Here is a 23,088-nt window from a genome sequence, read left to right on the forward strand (position 1 = left end):
GATAAATAAAAATGAAAAATACAAGGGGGCAGGGGGGAGAGAAATAGAAATAGAGAAATAGAGAAAGAGAAATAAAAATAGATAAAAATAAAGATGGTGAGGGTAAATGAAGAGAGGGAGGAATATAAAGAGAAGAATGGAGAATAGAGAGAGAAAAGGAGATAGAGGGAGAGATGCAAAGAAAGAAGATAGGGAGGAGAAAGAGAAACAAAGAGAGAGAGAGAGAGAGAGAGAGAGAGAGAGAGAGAGAGAGAGAGAGAGAGAGAGAGGGGAGGGAGAGAGAGAGAGAGAGAGAGAGAGAGAGAGAGAGAGAGAGAGGGGAGGGAGAGAGAGAGAGAGAGAGAGAGAGAGAGAGAGAGAGAGAGGGAGAGAGAGAGAGAGAGGGGAGAGATAGAGAAAAAATAGAGATATGGAGGGAGAGAGAGAGAGGGGAGAGAGAGAAAAAATAGAGATATGGAGGGAGAGAGAGAGAGGAATAGAAACAAAGAGAGGGATGGAGAGATAGTGAAATAAAGAAAGAGAGAGAGAGAGATATATATATATATATATATAGAACAAATCCTTCATTGGTTCGCTCTGATACCAACTGTAACGTGCCCACCTGTTCACTTGTAGGACACGTCTTAGTAGCCCTTTGAGAAGAGAGTCCAAAAAGCGCTGCTCGGCACTCCCACAGAATATCACGGGGTTTACAATCTAGGTCTTCCTGAGTCTACCATGAAGCAGAAGCATTCCATCCGTTCCCACTTAGGACCGACCTGAATCAGGGTTTTCCTAGTGGTCAAATTCCTAGAACGATAGCTGGCGTCGAACCCCAGGCGAACTACTTTACGCAGAAACATCAGGGTCGAAGCAGATCCATGTTGCAATTCGTTCAAGGAGAATGGGAAACGAGAGGGATGCAAAGCTCAGTCTCTCTGTCCGTAAGGCATGGTCCCATTCCATTCCCCTAAAATAGCATAAATCGGGACTCTAGTACTCTAGATTCTAGGTCATCGTACGTTGCTGTCAATTTCCTTCGAGAAAAATTCCTAGCCAACTTGGACCACCCTTCCGTAGGACGAACCCATGGTCACATCCACTGCACTTTCCTCGGTGTTTGCTTTAGTTATCTAATTACCTATCACATTTAGTTTGACACGCAAAAATAACTTCTTTAATTAGCCAATTAACACCATATTGGGGAATATGGGAAATTCCCATAAGTTTGGGACACATGGTCAAATATTTGGATTTGTCATAACTTAAACACTATAACTCCAAATTGATCGTTCTATAGCTCAATAGATTCCATTTTTCAAGCACTTTCTAATGATAGGTCACATCATATGGTTTTGAGAAACTTATGGGCATGTTATCGGGATGCCATCTTTTTAGTATTCAAAAAATGGGAATTGGGAGATTCCCAAACTCACTAATATTGTGTTAATTATTCACCAGCTCCTTCACGTAATCTTAGCACTGACATAGAAAAACAATGTCAAACAAGTTTCTTTTCAACAATTGATCTTATTTATCAGTATTTGAAATACATCATATAATCCAGCTTGAAGGCTAATCCATAATCCGCTCGAAGGCAATTCATAATCTGCCCGAAGTCAATCCAGCAATCCTCAGGGATTACTAATCCAAGTTTCTGCTCGTAGACTAGTATGTGAGCCTCGAGATCCAATCTCGAGTCACGTCGGCCTCTTATGCAGGATTCGGAGGCAAGGGATTTATGGCCAGAGCCCCCCCTAGCACCCAAGCGTCCTCGTGCTAACTTTCAGTTAACAACCCCCTTGGATACGATCAGGCAGATAGTCGGGGGTAACTGAGGCTGCCTCTCCCTCCAGGCCTTCAACCTAAAGCATTAATTATTTTTTTAGCTTTAATTCCTTGAGCAAAGAAGTACAAATAGTGCTCCTAACTATACAAACACAATCAATCCAGTGACCAACTGCTAAGGTGTGAATCTTATTCTCTGAATGCATCCAACATTCAATTCGGGATCAATTGTGACTTGGCAAGTTCCCCAAGGGTTTTGCTGTTTGTTTACCCTTTTATCCTTGGGTTAGGGTTTATACCATGTTAACCCAAATTGATAAACACCTTAGGTTCCTTACACTAAGACAGTATATCTTGGGCAACCTCATGGCCCTAACTTGATTGGTCAATTGCTTGCTAGGCAATTCATAATTACCCTAACTTGGTAACTCAACCGCACAGAAGGGTGATGTAAAAGGATGACTACTCATCCTCTTGCAAATTAAGCTTGTACTTAGAACTTGCCAACCTTGTTCCAAGGGGTGGCAAATCTATCTTGTGTTTTAAAAATAAAGCCATGCGACGTTGCAACTTGTTGCACGAGACAAGTATCGCACCTAACTTGTGGGATCATTTCTCCCATCAAATGGCATTCCTTGGTCAAGAAATACATTTGGTCAAGATGTAGGGGTTGGGATGTTTTCTTGACCCAACCCAACCCTAACCATACTCGGCCGACGACGTTTGGCCCTAGGGTTTCTAATTTCAAATGGAAGTCTAGTATTTGGCTAATCGATCCTTAGGGTAAGAACCCTAGATCGTTCTTGCATTTAGCTAACCCTAACATTCCATGAATGTGGGTAGGATCCTTGGGAATTGGAAGTCTTGACTTGGCATCCCAAGTGCGATACTAGGCAGAATTTTTGGCGTAACTAACCCTACCTAGTACTTTGAGGTGTTCGTCGTACTAACTATTTATGCTTTTATGAATCCCATGTGGATTATGTTGTTACAAGTGATTTATTTAAATTGATCTACTTGTCTTGCGACAAGAAATGATATTTTCTTAGAGATGCTAATATTTGTCCAAAAAGGTGTAAATAGTTGCAAGATATAACATTACATGCAAATATGCGATTCATTGACTTTTTCCTTCTATGCAACTATAAAATGTAAAATGACCATTTCTTTTTCTTACCTAAACTATAATGATTGTCAATTTACGGCTAACTTGTATAAAACCTATGTTGAATTTCATCAAGAACTAAGCTCATAACCCTTCACTTAATGCATTGAATTCAAGCTTTAATATGAAATTGCATTCTTTCCTAAAATACAATCTTTGATGGAAAGACTCAATGCATGAAAGAATACCATGAGACCATTATCAATTCAATTCATCCTTCGACACTCAGCCCAACCTAGGATGTAATTATCACCGCATGCCATTTTGCAAGGTACTTAAATCCCCTTCATGCAATGCGACTACTTGGACAACATCTAATGGAGGTCAATGATTAACTCATACAAATCACAACTAGGAAATTATTGCCTAGATGCATTATGCGCTGTTCTTTTTCGTGAGGCAATCAAGGATGCATTTAGACAAGTCCACCTTTTAACCTATGCAATAGGATTGCACTTAGAAATGCAAGCAATTTCAAAATGCACATCATGCAACTAATTCTTGTACATCGACCAATTAAAATTTCCACACATGATTAAACTTACCTATGAGAATTGGATATTCCTAGTGCATTATTCCCATGCGAAATCAATTTTTAAGAACCTGGGCATTGAGGTTTGGGGTGTTATCCACACGCGAACTCGGAGTAGAAGCTCCCGCGTGTGCGCCTCGCGTCTTTTGTTTGGGGGCCATGTGACACAGTAATTTCGTTCCAGCAACTCTCCTCTGAGTCACTCCATGTATCAAATCGACGTCTCTCCGTTATCTCCCTCTCCGCGCAGGATTGGGGCCTTGGAGACTTAGTTTTAAATTTCCCGGGGAAGCACGGGGAAAGCAGGCGTATGGAGGCTTAAGATTAGAAGCTTCTAAGCTTCTGTCTCTGTTAGAAATCGTGGACAAAGAATGAGGAGATGATGATGAGGATAATGATGGAGATGATGATAATAATGATGATGATGGTGGTCGTGGCGATGAAGGCGGCGTGGCGCTTGGTGGCAACGGGCTAGGGGTGACAGCAGCACGACATGAAGGCGGCGATGACGGGCAGCACACCAACTTCGTTCTCTCTCTTCTCTCCCCTTCTCAAGCTAGAGAGAGGGGGTTCATATAGTTAGAGGGGGGGAGATAGCCACCCACGTGGCTTCAAATGCCTCCTCCCTCCCTCATGCACTCCACCACTCTAGCTTCACTCCCTCTCATACTCCTCTCCCCTGCCATGCATCGACTGAGGGGAAGGGGTTATTAATAAAAAAATTTGCCACAACTTTAACCATTTTCCCTTTTTTTTCCCCGTGGAGGGTGTTCGTGTATGGGCTTACGGGCTTCAAGCTACAGTCTCTTATACACGTCACAGAGCCGGAATTTATCAATACGCGTGGAGAAAGAACTTAACCACCACATTTATCGATGTGGGGGGATTATTTTAGTTTTCTCTTTGCATGGATTATGGGTCTTCAATATTTTGAGGCGGAAATATTACATCTATTAAGGTCTTAAGTGTTGGGATACGTCCTTAAGCGTATGTTCTGCATACCCTCACGAAAACATCCCTATCGTATCATTCAAGTATACCATGTCTAGATCTTGCCTTGATGGGGTCCCTTCCCATCCACCCATCCTATTTTCACCACGTCCTAGGTCCGTTCCTTGTTTGTTTGGCTTTATCCTTTATTTTGTCTCTTTTCCATGTGAATGCATCCTACATACCCTATAATTAAAATCTAACCTTATAGCCTTATTTGTCCCTTCAAATTGGCCACTATTCCTTTTTACAACCTTGAGTTTCAAGCCATAGATCATGAGTTATTAATTTTTGAAGAATTTTCTCCCAATTTAACATGTTTCCATGTGAATGTGTCTTTTTCACTTAAAAACAATGATCTGATATGAGAGACCTAACCCATACCTTTCCCTTGATATTTTTTCCTTTTACTATTCATCATTTTGATGTACAATTTGTCCATTATTAATTTTTATGTATTTTCGGGTATTTTCGTACATGATTTTGGTTCTTTTTCCATGTAAACTTGCGCGATTCACCTGAAATTCAATTCTCATTAGATAGCCTTGTTCAGTTTGCTCTCTTTCACAATTTTTTTTTTCTCCATCTTGATCTATCCCACCGATTTTATGTTAGTAATTTTATGTGTGTTTTCATGCTAATTTTTTCTATTTTTCCATGTGAACCCTCCCTAATGCCACCAAAAATGCATTCTAATATGATAGCCCTATCCCACGGATTTCCCCTGAAATTTTTCTTTTTTTTGCCTCCCATTCTAATTTACGGATCTTCTCGTATTAATTTGAATCTCTATTTTCATTGGTATTTTTGTCATTTTTTCCATGCAAGTGCGCTCTACTGCCCACCCATCATGTCCTCTCTACAGACTTTTTCTTTTCATTCTTCTTCGATTTGACTGCCTCATTTTTTTATGTTAAATTTTTTTCCCATTTTTAGGTGTGTTTTGTCCTTTTTTCCCATGCAAATGGGTCTTATCCCTTTGTCAGAATTGTGTTTTGATGTGCCAGGCCTATCAGCATATCATTTCGAATATTTTTCCTTCTAACTGTCCTTCGTTTTGGTTGACATATTTTCCAGTATTAGTTTTCATGTGTATTTACAAGCCGGAATTTTTCATTTTTTTCATGTGAATGCCCTTCAATGTCATATTCAAGCCTTCATCAAACAAACAAAAAGCATTCCTCTTCAATTCTTAATGTCTCTCATCCATCCAATTTCTAACCTTCTTCCAGTTCATTGAGAGGTTAAAGAATTGTAAAATTTCTATCAAATTTCAGCCAATCATTATTTAAATCCACCAACTCATGGAATGCATTGTTTACTTGATGCATATTGGATCCAATCAGTGAATTAGAAGCTTTTGATTGAAGTTTTAGCATTACATTCAATCTAATTGATTCAACCCAATTGATTTATAATATTACTTACTCTAATTCACTGATTTGTCGATGACTATTCATTCATGGCAAAGACATATCATAATCATTCTAAGAGGGTAAGTCAGTAGTGAGTCACTACATGGTAAGACCCTCTTCCCATTCATTTTGCCAAATCTCAATTTTCTTGCATTTCATGTAAATGACTGAATGAAATTTTTTAGTAATGCATATTGTGTTGATTGATTAGAGTATCATGCCACTACCATGTTGATATTCCCACTGAGAAAAAAAGTAGATTCCAGGGAAGATAGTGGGACAATAGAGAAGTGACCCTCCCCCACTATTAAAGATCCCGAAGGGGTGCAACCAACTAACCCAAGAGAAATTTTGCCCACCTTCCGGTGATTCGCAGCCCATGTAGTGAGCTTGTCCTACCATTTTATTCCTCACACAAGTACAATGAGTGGAGAATTGAAGATTGAAGCACTTTCAAAGACTCAATATCTTGAAGATAAAAACAAGGTGAAACAAGGGATTTATAGGATACTATAGGGTATATACAAGTTATAACAAGTACCATCTTCATCACTGAAGTATAGGTGCATATGTACTACAAGGTACAGTGAGTGGAGAATTGAATATTGAAGCACTTTCAAAGTCTTAGGTACTTTAAAGATCAAAATAGGGTGAAATAGGAAATTTACAGGACACTGAATGGTATATACAGGTTATTACAAGTACCATCTTCATCACTGAAGTATAGATGTAGATACTACAAGGTGCCCAACCGTCCTATCTAGCTTTGTAAAGGGTTTGACAGCCATTAAGCACTACCATTTTTCTATCACAAGTGGAAACATGATACTTATAATTTTAAATAGGATGCAGGCCTAGACAGTTCAGCCTTAAATATTGAATTGCAAAATTTTATGTCCTAAACTTGTTATGATGTACTATAGCTTATCTTGAAGAGGGAATTTTTGGCTCCAATTTGAATTTTAAAATTTAGGAATCATGGTTTCCTAGCTCAAGTTATAGCCAATTTTTTGACATGGAATAATGCAAGACTACACTACTATGCTAGGTCATAAGGGAAAGAATAAGGCCTAGGATGAGTATGCTCCGCAAATCAGAGGATCTATACTAGAAAATATACCTCAAGAGAGTCTTGAAAAGCCTCAAATGCAAGTAGAAATCAATGCACTAAATATTACCATGTGTGAACATGAGAATAGACATACTCAAAGACATATGGAGCTATTATCTAGAGTGGAACAAATGATATTGTCTACTAATCAAACAAAGTCTTCCATTGAGAAATTGGTAGATTCAACTACCCAAAGAAAGACTTCAATTGACAAATTAGTAGAATCCAATGCTCAAATATGTTGAGATATCGAGCTCCACTCGTGATATGCCAGGGTGACCGTTGTGCATTTATGTCACGGACGTGTTAGTTGCAGATGCGGTTGGTACACCACCCATGAATAATAGCTACATGATAGCTATCCTTATCTACTCTAGTTCGTGGCTCAGTTAGTATGCCACCTTAGTTATTTGAGTTTGGTTTGAGACCCATATATAGGGTTCTTCTATTTCTTTGTAAGTGAGTTCTTTTTGGCTTACACAACTAAGAAGAGGAAAACTGTTTTCAGCCTCCACCCTTGTGTGTCTTCCTCCATTGTGCAAGCAAGAAAGCTACAAGTGAGACTCCTTCCTTCTCTCCCACAATCTTGACATGGTATCAGAGCCTTGTTCGTGGTAAGGAGCTCAAGAAAGCAAGCCAAGCTCGCGGTGTTCTGGTAAGAGGAGCAGTGTTGCTTTCATTTTCTGTTTTGGGAGCAGATCTCTGCAGCAGGTAGCACAGCCGGAAAGTGCAGGAGTGCATTGTCTCAGGTTGAGACGCCCTTCGCGGTGAAGCAAGAGGGCAGTATATGCTGCGGGAGTGGGCTTTAGCCCTTGGCGACCTTGTTTTTTTTATTTGAGGCCATTTCAGGGCCTGTTTTGGAGGCGGAAGTTTTCTGCACGCACTCAGGAAAAGGCCCAGTTTTATGCTGTGCAGCCACTGTTCTACAGGTTGGTGAATAGTTACTGTAAAAATTGCATTGTATGCTTGTGCGCAGAGACATTGGGAGTTACAGAATCATCCCTGTTGCCTGTTGATGCAAAATCATCACTAGGAAGTGACTGTGTGGTCAAATACCACTTTTGCCAGTTTTGCAGATTTTCCCTTGTGAGGGTAAAGCTGTGGTTTTTGCAGTGACAGAATTTTTTGCAGTCTTCTGTAATGGCATCTGATTCTCTTTCACAGATTGTCACTGAAAAGCTTGACAAGAACAACTTCCAAGCATGGAAGTTTAGAATGACGAATTTCCTTATGGAAAAAGGATATTGGGAATTTGTTGCAGGAAATGAAGAAGAACCAGTTCTTCCTGATGTTCCCAATCAACAGCAAATGCAGGCATTTAAAGCATGGCATGAGAGAGCCACGAAAGTTATGTATTGGCTCTCTATCAGCATTTCAGACTCTATGATTGTGCATATTCAAGATGCAAGTACGCCAAAGGAGGCATGGGATACTTTGTCAAAAATGTATAGCACAAATACGCAAGCCAGGAAAATGCAGCTCAAGCAAGAGTTCCACAATGTGCAAAGAGAAAATATGAGCATCAACGACTACCATATGAAGGTGAAGAAGATTGCAGATGCACTTGCTTCCATTGGGTCACCAGTGGAAGATGATGATTTAGTTTCTGTGACCTTGAATGGTCTAGGAAAGGATTATGCACAGTTTTGGACATCCATTTCAGTTCGTGAAAGATTTCCTGATTTTGAGGAGTTGATTGCTCTTCTAATTTCTGAGGAACAGAGAAATGGTGGTGCATCTTCTTCAGGAGGAACTTCAAAAGAAGCTGTCTTCTACTCACATGCTGGAAGAGGTAAAGGCAGAGGTAGAGGAGGCCGATTTGGAGGCCGTGGTAAAAATCACAATATGCAGCAAACTCAAGAAAACCAGTCCTATAGAGGAGGACGTGGTAACTCTAGAGGCAGGGGGAGCCAAAGAGGTCGTGGTGGATGGCAAAGAGGCCAAAATGCAAACAGTAATTTTGAATGCTACTATTGTGGTAAAATGGGTCATATGGCTAAAGACTGCTATAAAAAGCAAAATGACATCATGAATGGAAAGCTGCAACAAGGAAATTATGCATCTTCTAGTAGATAGGGTGATGACAGAAATGAGCATTTGTTCATGGTGCAGCACATGAACAATTCTGTGACAAGTGCAGAAGAAAGCAATGATGTATGGTATGTTGACTCAGGTACATCAAACCACATGACAGGTCATGCAGAATGGATGGAGGATGCAAGGAAAATGGAAAAACCAGGATTTGTGGAGACTGGTGATGATACTGCACATCCTATTGTGCAGATTGGAAAAATTCCCTTGTCTATGCAGGATGGGAAAAAGAAATACCTGCCCGATGTATTTCATGTCCTCAATATCACCAAGAATCTGGTTTTTGTTGGTCAAATGGTTGAGCAGGGCTTGCAGGTCAGATTTAATCCTCCTGGATGCTTTGTTGAGGATATGAAAAATAAAGATCGCTTGATAGCAAAAGGAAAGAAGAAGGGCAGAATGTTTACGTTGGATGCAGACATGTCTGAATTGAGTGCAGCAATGTTTGCACATGGGACCGGTGTAGTTGCAGATATTTATATCTGGCATAAACGCATTGGTCATGTTAATGTACAACGACTTAAATCAATGCAGGCCCAAAATATTGTTGCAGGATTGCCTAGATTCAAGGTTGCAGAAATGCATAAGGTATGTGAAGCCTGTCAGTTTGGAAAACAGGCAAGGAAACCATTTCCTAGACATGTTCAAGAGAGTAAGAAGCCATTGAAATTAATCCACTCTGATGTGTGGACTACTAAAGCTGCATCTCTTGGAGGCTGTCATTATTTTGTTACTTTTATTGATGACTATAACAGAAAAGTTTGGGTGTATTTTATGAAAAAGAAAAGTGAAGTTTTTGGGCATTTCAAAACTCTTAAAGCTATGGTTGAAAAAGAAACAGGCCTGCAAATAAAATGCCTAAGGTCAGATGGAGGGGGAGAGTACCTCTCAAATGAGTTTGCAAGGTTCTTACAGGAGCATGGCATAAAGCAGCAATATTCATGCAGTCATACCCCACAGCAAAATGGAATTGCAGAAAGAAAAAACAGACATATTGGAGAGGTGTCTCGTGCCATGCTCAATGAAAAAGACCTGCCAGATTTTTATTGGGCTGAAGCAGTTGCTACAACAGTCTACATAATGAACAGGACTCCCACTGCAGCAATACATGGAATGACTCCAGAGGAGAGGTATACTGGTAGGAAACCAGATATTTCTCATTTGAAAATTTTTGGTTGCATTGCCTATGTACATGTGCCAGATGAGTTGAGATCCAAGTTGGATCCAAAAGCTGAGAAGTGCATCTTTATTGGTTACTCTCTGTAGCAAAAAGGATATATATGCTATAACCCTTCTACTCGTAAGTTTACAGTGAGCAGAGATGTTGTTTTTGATGAGATGAGTAGCTGGTATAAACCAGTAAATGTGATTGATGATGTAGATGCACAAAATGGTAATGCTGCACAGAATTCACAGCAGCAGTCACAAAATATTAGTGGACCTGGAGCGTCCTCTAGCAGTGGTTCACATTCTTCGCCATGGACAGGCAGATTGAGATCAGGAGAATCTTCTCAAAGTAATGCAGATAGTCGTATGCAGGTATCACGAAAAGGAAAAGAGAAGGTTGATCAGCCCATGTTTGATGTGAATGCAGGTCACTCTTATGTGGATGGTGAATCCAGTGGCTCAGAACAGAGCATTGATGATGAGTTGGGTATTCCTTCTATTGTTACACCTGGAGTAAGGAAGACCAGGGATGTTTTGAGAGCACCTGGGAGTGAACCCACTTTGCGCAGGTCTACCAGAGTTAGGTATCCTGTGGATAGGCTGAAATATGATGGATTTACAGCCATTCACTATGCATATATGGTCAAGGTGATACAGGAACCAGAACCCACTTCTTTTGAGCAAGCCATGGGAAAAGAAAAATGGGAGAAAGCCATGGATGAAGAAATGGATGCCTTGGAAGCAAATGCTACATGGGAATTGGTACCTTTGCCTAAAGGTAAGAATGCAATTGGCTGTAAGTGGGTTTATAAGGTAAAGCACAATGCAGATGGTTCTGTGAACAGATACAAGGAAAGATTAGTAGTCAAGGGGTATGCATAAACATATGGCATTGACTATGAAGAAACATTCAGTCCGGTTGCAAGGATGACAACCGTAAGAGCAGCCATTGCTATGGCTGCATCAAAGGGATAGTCTTTACATCAGATGGATGTAAAGAATACCTTCTTACATGGTGATTTGCAAGAAGAGGTCTATATGGAGCAGCCACCAGGTTATGTGCATGCTGTTCATCCTGAGTTTGTTTGCAGGTTGAAGAAAGCTTTGTATGGCTTGAAGCAAGCACCTAGAGCATGGTCTGACAAGATAGGATAGTATCTTGTCACTATTGGCTTTCAGATTTCCAAGGCAGATTTCACACTTTATGTGAGAAAAACAGAGAATGGTATTATGCTACTTGTCATTTATGTTGATGATTTGATTATGACAGGTGACAGTGATGAAGATATCCTTCATGTGAAAATGCTATTGAAGCAGAAGTTTGAGATGAAGGATTTGGGAGAGCTGCGTTATTTCTTGGGCATTGAGGTGATTTGATCACCAAGTGGGATACAGCTCTTGCAGAGGCAGTATGGATTGGACATGCTGTCCAAATATAGGATGACAGGCTGTAAGCCTATTTCAGTTCCTTTGGAGCAGAATGTGAACCTGAGCACAGATGCAGGTGAGCTTTTGGAAGACCCTACTATGTACAGACACATAGTAGGAAGCTTGATTTATATGACTATTACCAGGCCAGATTTGAGCTATGCTGTTGGATTGGTAAGTCAGTTTATGCAGGCTCCAAGGAAACCGCATTTGGATGCGGCTAGACGCATACTCAGGTATGTGAAGTCCACATTGCAGTATGGACTATTTTATGAGACTGGGGTTCGAATACAGTTGCATGGATACACTGATGCTGATTGGGCTGGTAGTATTTCTGATAGACGATCTACCAGTGGATATGTGTTCTCTTTTGGGAGTGCTGTAGTCACTTGGACCAGCAAGAAACAGCCTACAGTTGCCTTGTCGAGCACAGAGGCTGAGTACAGGGGTGCAGCAATGGCTGCATGTGAGGTAGCTTGGTTGCATAAGCTACTTTATGATATGCATCAGTCTAGAGATGGGCCAGTTGTCATTTATTGTGACAACATGAGTAGTATACACTTGGCAAATAACCCAGTCTATCATGCTAGAACAAAGCACATTGAGGTGCATTATCACTATGTGCGAGAGAGGGTTTTACTAGGTCTTATTGATCTAGTTTATGTCAGCACAGAGGATCAGGTAGCTGACATATTTACGAAGGCATTGGGCACAGAGAAACTGCGCAAGTTCAGAGACCTACTTGGTGTGCAGGAATTGGGATTGAGCTCGAGGGGGAGTGTTGAGATATCGAGCTCCACTCGTGATATGCCAGGGTGACCATTGTGCATTTATGTCACGGACGTGTTAGTTGCAGATGCGGTTGGTACACCACCCATGAATAATAGCTACATGATAGCTATCCTTATCTACTCTAGTTCATGGCTCAGTTAGTATGCCACCTTAGTTATTTGAGTTTGGTTTGAGACCCATATATAGGGTTCTTCTATTTCTTTGTAAGTGAGTTTTTTTTGGCTTACACAACTAAGAAGAGGAAAACTGTTTTTAGCCTCCACCCTTGTGTGTCTTCCTCCATTGTGCAAGCAAGAAAGCTACAAGTGAGACTCCTTCCTTCTCTCCCACAATCTTGACAAAATAATGGCTCAATTATCCCAATGGATGAAAATTCAAATGGGAACCAAGGAAGCTAAGGAGAAAGCTCATTCAAATAGTGATCCTTCAAGTTCCATTTTAGCTACCTAAACAAAATGACAAGGTCATGGTATCATTGGACAAAGGGGTATTCAAAATAATCAATATAAAGTAGGTGAGACTCCACAGAGGCATAATTACTATTTGGCATGCTTGAATGGTGCTGATTCCCAAGATTATGGGCTGAATTCCCAACCCCCTAGAGGTCCTCTACCATCGAGAAGATTTCGTACTAGTTCTCAATCACCTATTTGGAAGAGTACAATATTATTTTGGAGATTCCATACTTACTAATCATGAGTAGTCTATTTTGGGACAACAACCCTGTCATGAGAGGGAGTTGAAGAATAAGATCATTTGGGCAAAGTACAACGGGCTTTCATCTTTACCATCTGATCTAGAGGGATGGATTTCAAAATTAGAATCCTATTTTGATATATTCCCTAAAACAAATGATATGAAGATTTATTTTGTATCTTTACATTTGAAAGGACTTGTGTATACTTGGTGGAGATACATAAAGAAAGAAAACATACTTGTAGAGAACTTAGATGTATTTAAGACACTTATGGTTGAGGTCTTTGTCTCACCTCTTGAAAAGGAGAAATTGGCACAGAGATGGTATGAATTAGAGCAAAGAAGACTAAGTGTATGGGATTATATATACCAATTTCTCAACATTACTATGTATGTAGAGAGCATTAGTGATGAAGCTAAACTCCACAAGTATATGCATGGTTTAGAATCTTCTTTATCCATTGATGTGATGCCACAAAACCCTACCAATCTTTTCAAAGCTATTGAGCTTGTGGAACATTATGGAAGGAAGTGTAGAAGGGAGTCCTCATTTCAGCCTAGTTATGGATAACCAAGGACAGTTTTGAAATAAGGACAGACTGGAAATATTTTTGGTAACAATCATGCACCAAGTGGGAGCCTAAGAGTACCTTATCCATCACTCAATGCCTCAAGACCTCAAAGAAATTTCAAGATACCAAACAATCTAAGATTTGATCTTAAACAAGGGGACAACATGTTTAAATCCACTTTTGCAAATGTAAATCTAAAGTCTATTCCTATGGACCTCTACAAAGAAAGGAAGAAAAAGGACTTATGCATCAAATGTGGAGAAAAGTATATAGCTGATCATGCAAGAAAGTGTGTATATAAAAATGCAAAAGCCAAGATTCATAGTATGTTAGTCCTTAAAGATTCAGACGATGACATTGATGAGGACAATGTGTTTGTGACTACCATTGAAAATGAGGATATTGAGGAGGAAGCTAGGCAAGAACGCTTTTATGATCATGCCGACACTTTCCCTTTTGATGTAGGCAATAATGTTCCTTATGATCTTTGAGAAACTCATGATGAGTTGCTTGCTGCTACTTTTAATCGTTCCATTTCCATAAATGCTTGGATAGGTTCTAAGAGCCCTAATACACTTTGTATAAAGGGCAATATTCATGGTGGGAAGGATGTTTTTATCTTGATAGATAGTGATAGTACACAATTTTCATTCACTCCATTATGGATAATTGAATTTTCTTCCCATTGATTTACAATAGTCCATAAGAGTTCAAGTAGCTAATGGTGAAGAAGAAATCAACACTCAAATATGTCCACATGTTTCTTTACTCACCTGGCTGAAAATTATGAAGCAACTGATAACTTTTGGATTGGGACCCATAGATGTTATACTTGGGTGTGATTGGAATCATGATGACATTCGGCAAAATTACTATGGATTTCTCACTACTGTATATGGAGTTTATCTTTGATGGATAGCTCATCCATTTACATGGAAACTCTAGTAAATTAAATTTTCAGCTTATCACCATTCAACAACTCAAGAAGGAGTACAAGAGGCACTCACAAATTTTTGTTTTGCACCTGAATAAAGAGGTTGAAGATCAATACAAAAATTCAATACATCATCCATCTTTGAAAGATCTTCTTAATGAGTACATGGATTTGTTTGAAGTACCTACTTCATTGCCTCCTAAGAGAGCAGTAGATCATCCAAATGATTTGGAGCCCAACTCAAAGTCATTTAATTAATAATACATCCTATAGATTTTGAGTTGAACCTAGTTCTTCACCTTATGCATCTCAGTCTTATTAGTGAAGAAGAAAGATTGAGCTTTCAGGATGTGTATTGATTACAGGGATCTAAACAATATCATACTGAAAAACATGTACCTAATATCCAAAATTGATGATTTGCTTGATGAGCTCAAGGGGGCTAGATTTTTTACAAAGATTGATTTGAGGTCAAGGTATCATCTAATATGTATGCAAGAGGGTGATAAAATCAAGACTGCCTTTAGGATTGATCTGTTGAGAAACACGGACCTAGAACTAGATCGGCTATGGTGGATGTAAGTCAAACACACGATACATTATCAGAATAAGGAATTGTAACTCAAGTGAATTAGTTTCCAATATAGATTAGCTTGGACTCATAAACACAATCTTGAGGGACTCAATTGATAGTACCATTACATTGAAATGAGTGTCAAGTACATGCCTTTATAGCCTTTTGAATAGTACCTCTCCTCACTGTGCATATGGGATTCTGAACCCTCTTCCTAGATCATACATCATTTTTCTATCTTCTAGCCTCTTCAAGGCATACATCTAGCCTCTATGGGAGATCATCATTTGCTATTCTCAACACCCCCCCTCAAATGATGAGTCACTATCCTTGCTGGCTTTTGCCCCCCCTTCATGTGAACATGGACCAGGAGACTAGCTCTTTGGCAGCCTAGTCAAGTTAAGGCTTGAAACTTTACATCTTGGTATGGTTTTTACATCCACTATGGGAAGCAGATCCACTCAGGGAATTCGAGATCCTCTATGGGAAATTTTTGTAAAACATTTTGTTGGTTTGTAGCAGCATAAAATATTTTCTTCATTCTTTTTGTTTTGTTGCTTCTTTGGCAACCTTTGATCTTCTTCGTCTTTTTGGACTTCTTTATCTTCATGCTCCTTGGCTTTTGTTGTGCTCCTTATCCCTTTTGTCGATGTGTGGTACGTGCTTTTTACTCCAGTCTTCTTGATACGTTCTTTCTGCTTCCTGCTTTTACAAATGGATACACTGATCGGTACATGGGCTTGGTTTGACAAAATTTCATACATTGAAGTTCAGGATACATGAATTTCTTGGATTGTAATGGATAGACAATCACTGAAAGGGCTTGACATGGCAATGGATTTTGGAGAACTGCAGGTGTGAATAAGTAAGTGTGGGAGAGAAAGAATGAGCTAGTGTGAATGGGCTTTAAGGCTAGGGTTTTTTTTTCAACCTAAAGTTTAGACTTTAGGATGAAAGGAAACAAGGATAACGTCGAGCAGTAGGTGACGAATATGGCGAGCTGCTTCAGTAGGCGTGGCACTATTCTTGGTGCAGGTCGTGGTTTTGCAGAGGTGCACTCAGAACTGCCGCAAGTACGAGCACCTCCCTCAACCTCGATCGAATCAAGCAGCACCTTTGTCTAGGCATAAGCCCACTCTTTGTAGGAATGGAGCACTACACAGATGCTAACACAACAGAATCTTCATCGTTCAAGTCATACAATTAGATATTAGCTCGGTGTTGTGGAGAGGGAAGGCTCTAAGGAGGAGGAGGAGGATGTGTGAAGCTTGCCGTTGGTCCAAATCTTAGCTCCGAGAGTTGTCTATTATGCTCTTATACCCACCTCGCATAATCCATATTGAATGCAGCAGCCCCTTGAATTCACAGATCCCCACACATCTCCACATGCATATCCACCAACATAAACTCCATCTTATCTAGCCCGATCAAGCTCTTCTTCAATCTGATTTAGCTTCACTCAGCTTGAATCTAGTTGTTAGACATAGGCTTGGACATAGGCTTGACTCAGACGACGTTTACGAGCAGCTTCCTGGTTCTGAGCAGGCCTTCTAAGCACCTTGGATTCTATAAGTTTTGAGTGATTATTATGATCAGAAGACCTCAAAGCAACAACTACCAGCCTATCCTCTTTGAGAAGTGATCGATCTGATCAATCTTTTCCTTTGACCTTTGAGAGGGCCTTCACCTCTTGCTTGTCTTTTTCCTCTGCTTGCTGGACTAAGCTATCCCCCAACTTCTTTCACAAGTAGGCCCTTAGCTTGTCAATAAGCTTCCCCCTTACTTAGCACCTCCAATGTGAACCTCGAACCAAGTTTCTTGAGTAGCACCTCCTTCCTTGAGCTCCTTCACGTCGTACAAGACAATGGATGTGTGGAAAATAAATTGAGATGGAAATAGGAGTTTGATGGCATGTACAAGGAGAAAAATCGAAATAGGAAGGATTTAAAGTATGCAAGGAAGAAGTGAGATGCGTCCACTAGCTATCTAGCTCAGCCATGGCTCTAATACCATGTTGAGAAACACGAACCTAGAACTAGATCGGCTATGGTGGACGCAAGTCAAACACACGATACAGTATCATAATAAGGAATTGTAACTCAAGTGAATTAGATTCCAAGATAGATTAGCTTGGACTCATAAACAAAATCTTGAGGGACTCAATTGATAGTACCATTACATTGAAATGAGTGTCAAGTACATGCCTTTATAGCCTTTTGAATAGTACCACTCTCCTCACTGTGCATATGGGATTCTGAACCCTCTTCCTAGAGCATACATCATTGTAATATTCCGCGTTTAAAAAAAAAGAATTGGATAAATGGAAATTTTTTTATTTCCCCCCTATCCCTCCACCCGACAGATGAGCTGGAGGGGGAGGGAAATAGTAGGAGCCATTAAGCTCCTTGTTGGAGCCTTATGGAGGGAGCGGGACATGTGTGGTGACAAGGAGGGAGGGAAGATCCCCCTCCCCTCCACTATTTAAACGAGGGGGCTGCCATGAGTTGGAGAGGGGGAGCCGTGAGAAAGAGCCGTGAATCTAACGCTGTGGCGTCATCATTGTCGTGAGTTAGAGGGGAGCCGTGAGAAAGAGCCGTGAATCTGACGCTGTGGCGTCATCATTGCCGTGAGTTGGAGGGGAGAGCTCAAGCTGGTGGCCGCCGGGAGATTAGTAGGGTCGCTGCCAGTCGTCTCGGCGCGCCGCCTGTAGCCGCAGGCCACACTGCTGGTAGCCATCTCACATCTAGGAGAATTATTTCTTCCCCCCCCACGTGCCTTCCTAAGCTTCTAGAAGGCCCTTGGAAGATTCCAAGGGGCCCTCTTAAGCCCCCTTTTCCACACCCTTGTTCTTTCCCCCCTCCCGGGTTTAATTCCCCCTAAGCCCCTTGTTCCCCCCTCCCGGGTTTAATCCCCCTCCTAAGCCCCTTGTTCCCCCCCCCGGGGTTTTAATCACCCCCTAAGCCCCTTGTTTCCCCCCCCCCCCCCTCGGGGTTTTAATCACCCCCTAAGCCCCTTGTTTTCCCGCCCCGCCCCCCGGGTTTAATCCCTCTAAAGTTTTTTTTTCCCCCCGGTTTTAAACCCCCCTAGGATTTTAAATTTCCTTTCCCCTTAAGCCCCTCCCTTGAATTGGGAACCTACCCTCGTGTTTTATTTCCCTAAAACTTATCACCCCCTTATAACCCTTTTAACCCTTCTTCAACCCCCCTCATAACTCTCATTTTCCCACAACTCCCTAAGCTTTCTTCCTAATCCCCCATATCCCCATTATTATTTTCCCCCCCGAACCTAAAAATCCAAACCATCATCATGGCCTCGGATGGTATCTCGTAAGGGAAAAATAGCCGTGAGATAAAAGATAGGGAGGGAAAGTAGAGGGAGTGAAAAGAAGGAGTGAAGGAGGAAGAGTGGGAAAAAGACAAAAGAAAGGGAAGGAAGGAGAAGACGGTGGAATTCCAGAAGAAAGAGGAAAAGGCTATCTCACATTCGAACTACGATGCCGCCGAAGAAAGTCCAAGGTGTAGTTGCGGGAGGGTCATCCCCCGGTATCCATGTGGATATCTCACCTCAAAGCCAGGTTTTTTCTTCTTGGCTTTATTTTCGGTTTTAAGTCGATCATGCAAAGAAAATTTGTTAAGGATAGGATATATTTTTTCGAGTTATTTGTAACGAAGGAGTTTAGCTTATGAATGACAATGTATAGAACTTAGCTTTCTTCAAATTGCATCAAGCATTATAAATTACGAGCAAGATTAACCATTTACTATAGTAGTATATTTTAGTTAAATCCTAAGGTGTAGAAATTATATCTTGCACCATTAGTCTTATTCCTTTCGCAACGAATCGTTGTAAATGGTTAAATTCATGAAAGGTTTCTTTCGATGCTCAAATTACTAGGAAGTTATCTTGAATATTTGCACATCTTAGCAAGGCAAGTGTTGTTAGTTGGCATAAGCTCATCTTTAAGGAAAACGGAAGTTAAATTAAACTGTATTGACTAGGAAGTAAATTTCACAAGGATAGCAAAACCGTGACAAGACGATTAATATTACCTTCCAAAAGATAACTGAACCAATCTAAACATAGAAACATTCATACCCTAAACACTTGACTACTTTCCTTACTGTAGGGACAATCAGTTCGTAAAGATAAGGAACTAGGGTTTGTCCCTAAGGTTCTTAAAAGAAGAAACCCTAGGCCTGACATACGTCAGCTTAAAGAATCTAAGCAGATTATTCCATCGCAGGACTTGTGCAACAAGTATGAAATCATTTAGTCTTGTGATTGATTCACAAGGAGAAAGGGTAAAACCCTCATTAAGGACGGCAAATCCCTACGCAAGTTATCTTGCAAAAAGACGTATTTTTGGATATCCTTCTAAATAAGGAGAGTTGTAAATCGGAAACTAGCATATCTAAGGCACTTAGGGTTAACCAAATTGGGTATGCCCTACACCGGAATGTAAAAGACCTTGCCAATTTACAAGACACCTTGGGAACGAGTGCTGTTACACTCAAAAGGAAAGAACAGTTCCTTAGTAGTTTGCCAAACAACTCGGTTGATTAACGGAAATGTTTGTGCTTGCTAGAGATTTTAGAGCTCTGTTTGAATTATGAATTACAAATTAAATGAGTACCTATACTTCAGGTTAAAGGCCTAAAGGGAGAGGCAGCTTCAGTTACCCCCGACTGCCTGCCTGACCCTAACCAAGGGGGTTGTTGACCGCGCCGGGAACGTGGACCGAACCTGCCGCGAGGTGTCTCTCCGTTGAGTTCTACTTGGATCAGGAGGATGCTTGGGTGCCAGGGGGGCTCTGGCCATAAATCCCTCACCTTCCGGGTCCTTCACAAGAGGCTAACGTGACTTGGGATTGGATCTCGAGGCCCGCATATTAGTTGACGGGTGGAAGCTTGGAATAGTGATCCCTGGAGATTATTGGATAGCCTTCGGGCAGATTATGAACAAGCCTACGGGCGGAACTCCTTGTATTTCAAAGATAAAATGATGAAATGTTAAAAGAACTTGCTTGATGTTGTTTTTATATGTCACGTGATAAGATTACGTGAAGGAACCAGTGCTTAACAGGGTTAATTAAAGAAGCTGATTATTATATGTCAAATTAATGTGTTAGATAATTACATAACTAAAACAAACCGAGGAAAGTGCGGAGCATGGGCCATGGGTCCGTCCTACGGTTGGGTGGTCCCGGTTAGCCGGGAACTTTTCTCAAAAATCTCCAAGAACAGCGGAATGATCATCATCATCAAAACGAATAACGAGAACGATGACCTAAAGTTACGTCTTACCCGATTTACACTGTTTTAGGGGAACGGAATGGGACTATACCTTATGGCAGAGAGGTTGAGCTTTGCATCCCTCTCGTTTCCCATTCTCCTTGAACCAAGTACAGCGTGAATCCGCTTCGGACCTGGCGTTTCTGCGTAAAGTAGTTCGCTCGGGTCTGACGCTAGTTGCTGTTAGCTAATGACCCATCAGGAAAACCCTAATTCCGGTCGATCCTAAGTGGAAACGGCCAGGATACTTCCGCTACGTGGCAGACGCGGAAAGACCTAGATCGCAAAACCCGTAACATTCCATGGGAGTGTCGGGCGGAGCTTTCTAGACATCCTTTCCGATGGACTGCTAAGACGTGTCTTGGATGATACTAGGGGACACATTACAGTTGGTATCAGAGCCGACCAACAACATTTTTGTTTTTATGAGATCTCAATAAAATGAAGTAAATAAATTGTTATTGTCCAAACATTTCCTCATCTTCAATGCTGTCTTGCAGAACTATGAAGCTGGAACAAGTTTTTGGTGTTTCGGGTCATGTTTATGACTGCAATGCATTCTCCGCTTTATAGACAAATAATTGGGATGATGAACATCCTGGAGCAGATTTATAATCCATCACCTTTATACATAGAATGAAGATGGACGGGGTCTTCAAGAATCTACTACATAGCCGCCCACCGGTTTGCTTATCTACAGACCAACCTAAAGAGGATCAAGTGGTTGGAAGACTTGAAAGTCGTGAGGCTGTTCATTTTTGTGGAAGCCCACGTAAATTAGACTTTACATATTCAAGGTCGGAGGGTTGAAATGAACTCATATGTACATGAGGAAGTAACCCGTGTAATCCCAGCCGACAGGATTAAAGTGTTGGGCTGCCATGAGAAGTATGGATTCTAATGGAAAGGGTATCCTGAACTTCCAATGAATTATTGATTCCTAAAAATCCATGACCCAAAACCCTACTATTACACAGTTCCTGTAGACAAATGCAATACAACGTTGTTCTCCCCAAACTGAATGTAATGATTGGATTATCATCACACGAGACGTTGTATAAGGCTACGCCCATGTAAATACAAATAAAGACTTCTTTTATCAATATCTGGCTGTGCATAAGGGATGTTAAAAAGTTAAGTAGCTACATTGTTTACGAGATAGCAGAACTAAAAATGAAAGATAAGCTAGCATCGATTATCATATAATAACGTTAAGAAAACTTTTATCCAGGCACAACCCTAGGTACAGGTTCCAAATTCACCTCCTACATCAAGTACTGCTGTGACCCAGGAGAAGAAGTTCATCCTCAAGCAGATAAAGCCACCCGAGTTTGACAGGAGAGGCAGATTCATCCAGTCTGATGCCGAAATTTGGATTGAATCCATGGAGGATTACTTTGAAGCAGCTGGTACTGCACCTACAAATCAGGCCATGCTCGCCAAGTTGAAACTCACCGGCGAAGCCAGACTTTGGTGGAAGCAATGGTGCAGGGATCAAGGGACTTCAGAGGGGTCCGTTACCTGGGAGAAGTTGAAGAAAGCTGTGTAGGGAAGATATTTACCACCTGCATATCGTACACAGAAAACGAATGAGTTCTACGAGCTAAAACAGCTAGGACTCACTCTTGACACATACTACTCTAAATTTGTCTCACTTTTAAAGTATGCACCACAGATGGACATGACGCAGTAGGTGTCCAAATTTTGTGCGGACTTAAATCCACTCGTAAATACCCATCTCGAATCTATGCGTCCATCAGATCTTTAGGACGCACTCATTCGAGCGGCGCCTATAATTCAGGAGGTGCAAGCTAGACCAAGGGGTAGCAAAACTTGGTCCTATAGTGACCCGAACAGAGGAGTATTCAGACCTCAAGTGAAGAGAGTTCAAGGTCACAATCAGGGACAAAGAAAGAAAGCAAGGACAAATAACGTCAACAACTTTGTTCCTACTCAAAGTAATGGCCAAAACCTCCGTTGTTTTCACTGCACCGAACCCGGTCACTTCAAGAGGCAATGTCCCAAGCTCAGCGGAGGACATCGTCAAACGCCTTTCCAAGGTGCAGGCCACGGTCAAGGAGCCGTTACCCGTGGAAGAGGAAGAACCGCTTGCATTGCCAATAGGCAAAGATGCGAAGAAGAAGAAGACGAAGATCCGACTATGGAAGCAGAATTTGAAAGAGCGACCGTCCATGCCGCTTTACATAAGAAAGGACCGAATCGCCAGTTCTCGGTGATTCAGACACCGTCGGACTATCAAGGTAAAGGTTTCAAAACCTTGATTGATTGTGGCAGTACACATTCCTTTATCTCACCATCATGTGTAAAAAGATTAGGAATAACCGCAGTAGAAGCACCTACCCTGCTTGTGGAATTGGCAAATGGTCGTGAGGTAACTTGTACCAGGCAAACTGCTAAGGTGGAATTCTTTCTGGGAGGAAAGAAAACCTCAGTCAAATTCAGAGTCATGAATTTAGATATCCATGAGTGTCTACTCGGGATGGATTGGCTTAAGCCTAATGACGCCCACATCCACTGTGGAAAGGGTCAAGTTTCCTTTCGA

Source organism: Lygodium microphyllum, chromosome 1 (genome assembly GCF_053477565.2).
Source record: "Lygodium microphyllum isolate KBCC chromosome 1, Lygodium_microphyllum_v1.1.10, whole genome shotgun sequence".
Lineage (NCBI taxonomy): Eukaryota > Viridiplantae > Streptophyta > Polypodiopsida > Schizaeales > Lygodiaceae > Lygodium > Lygodium microphyllum.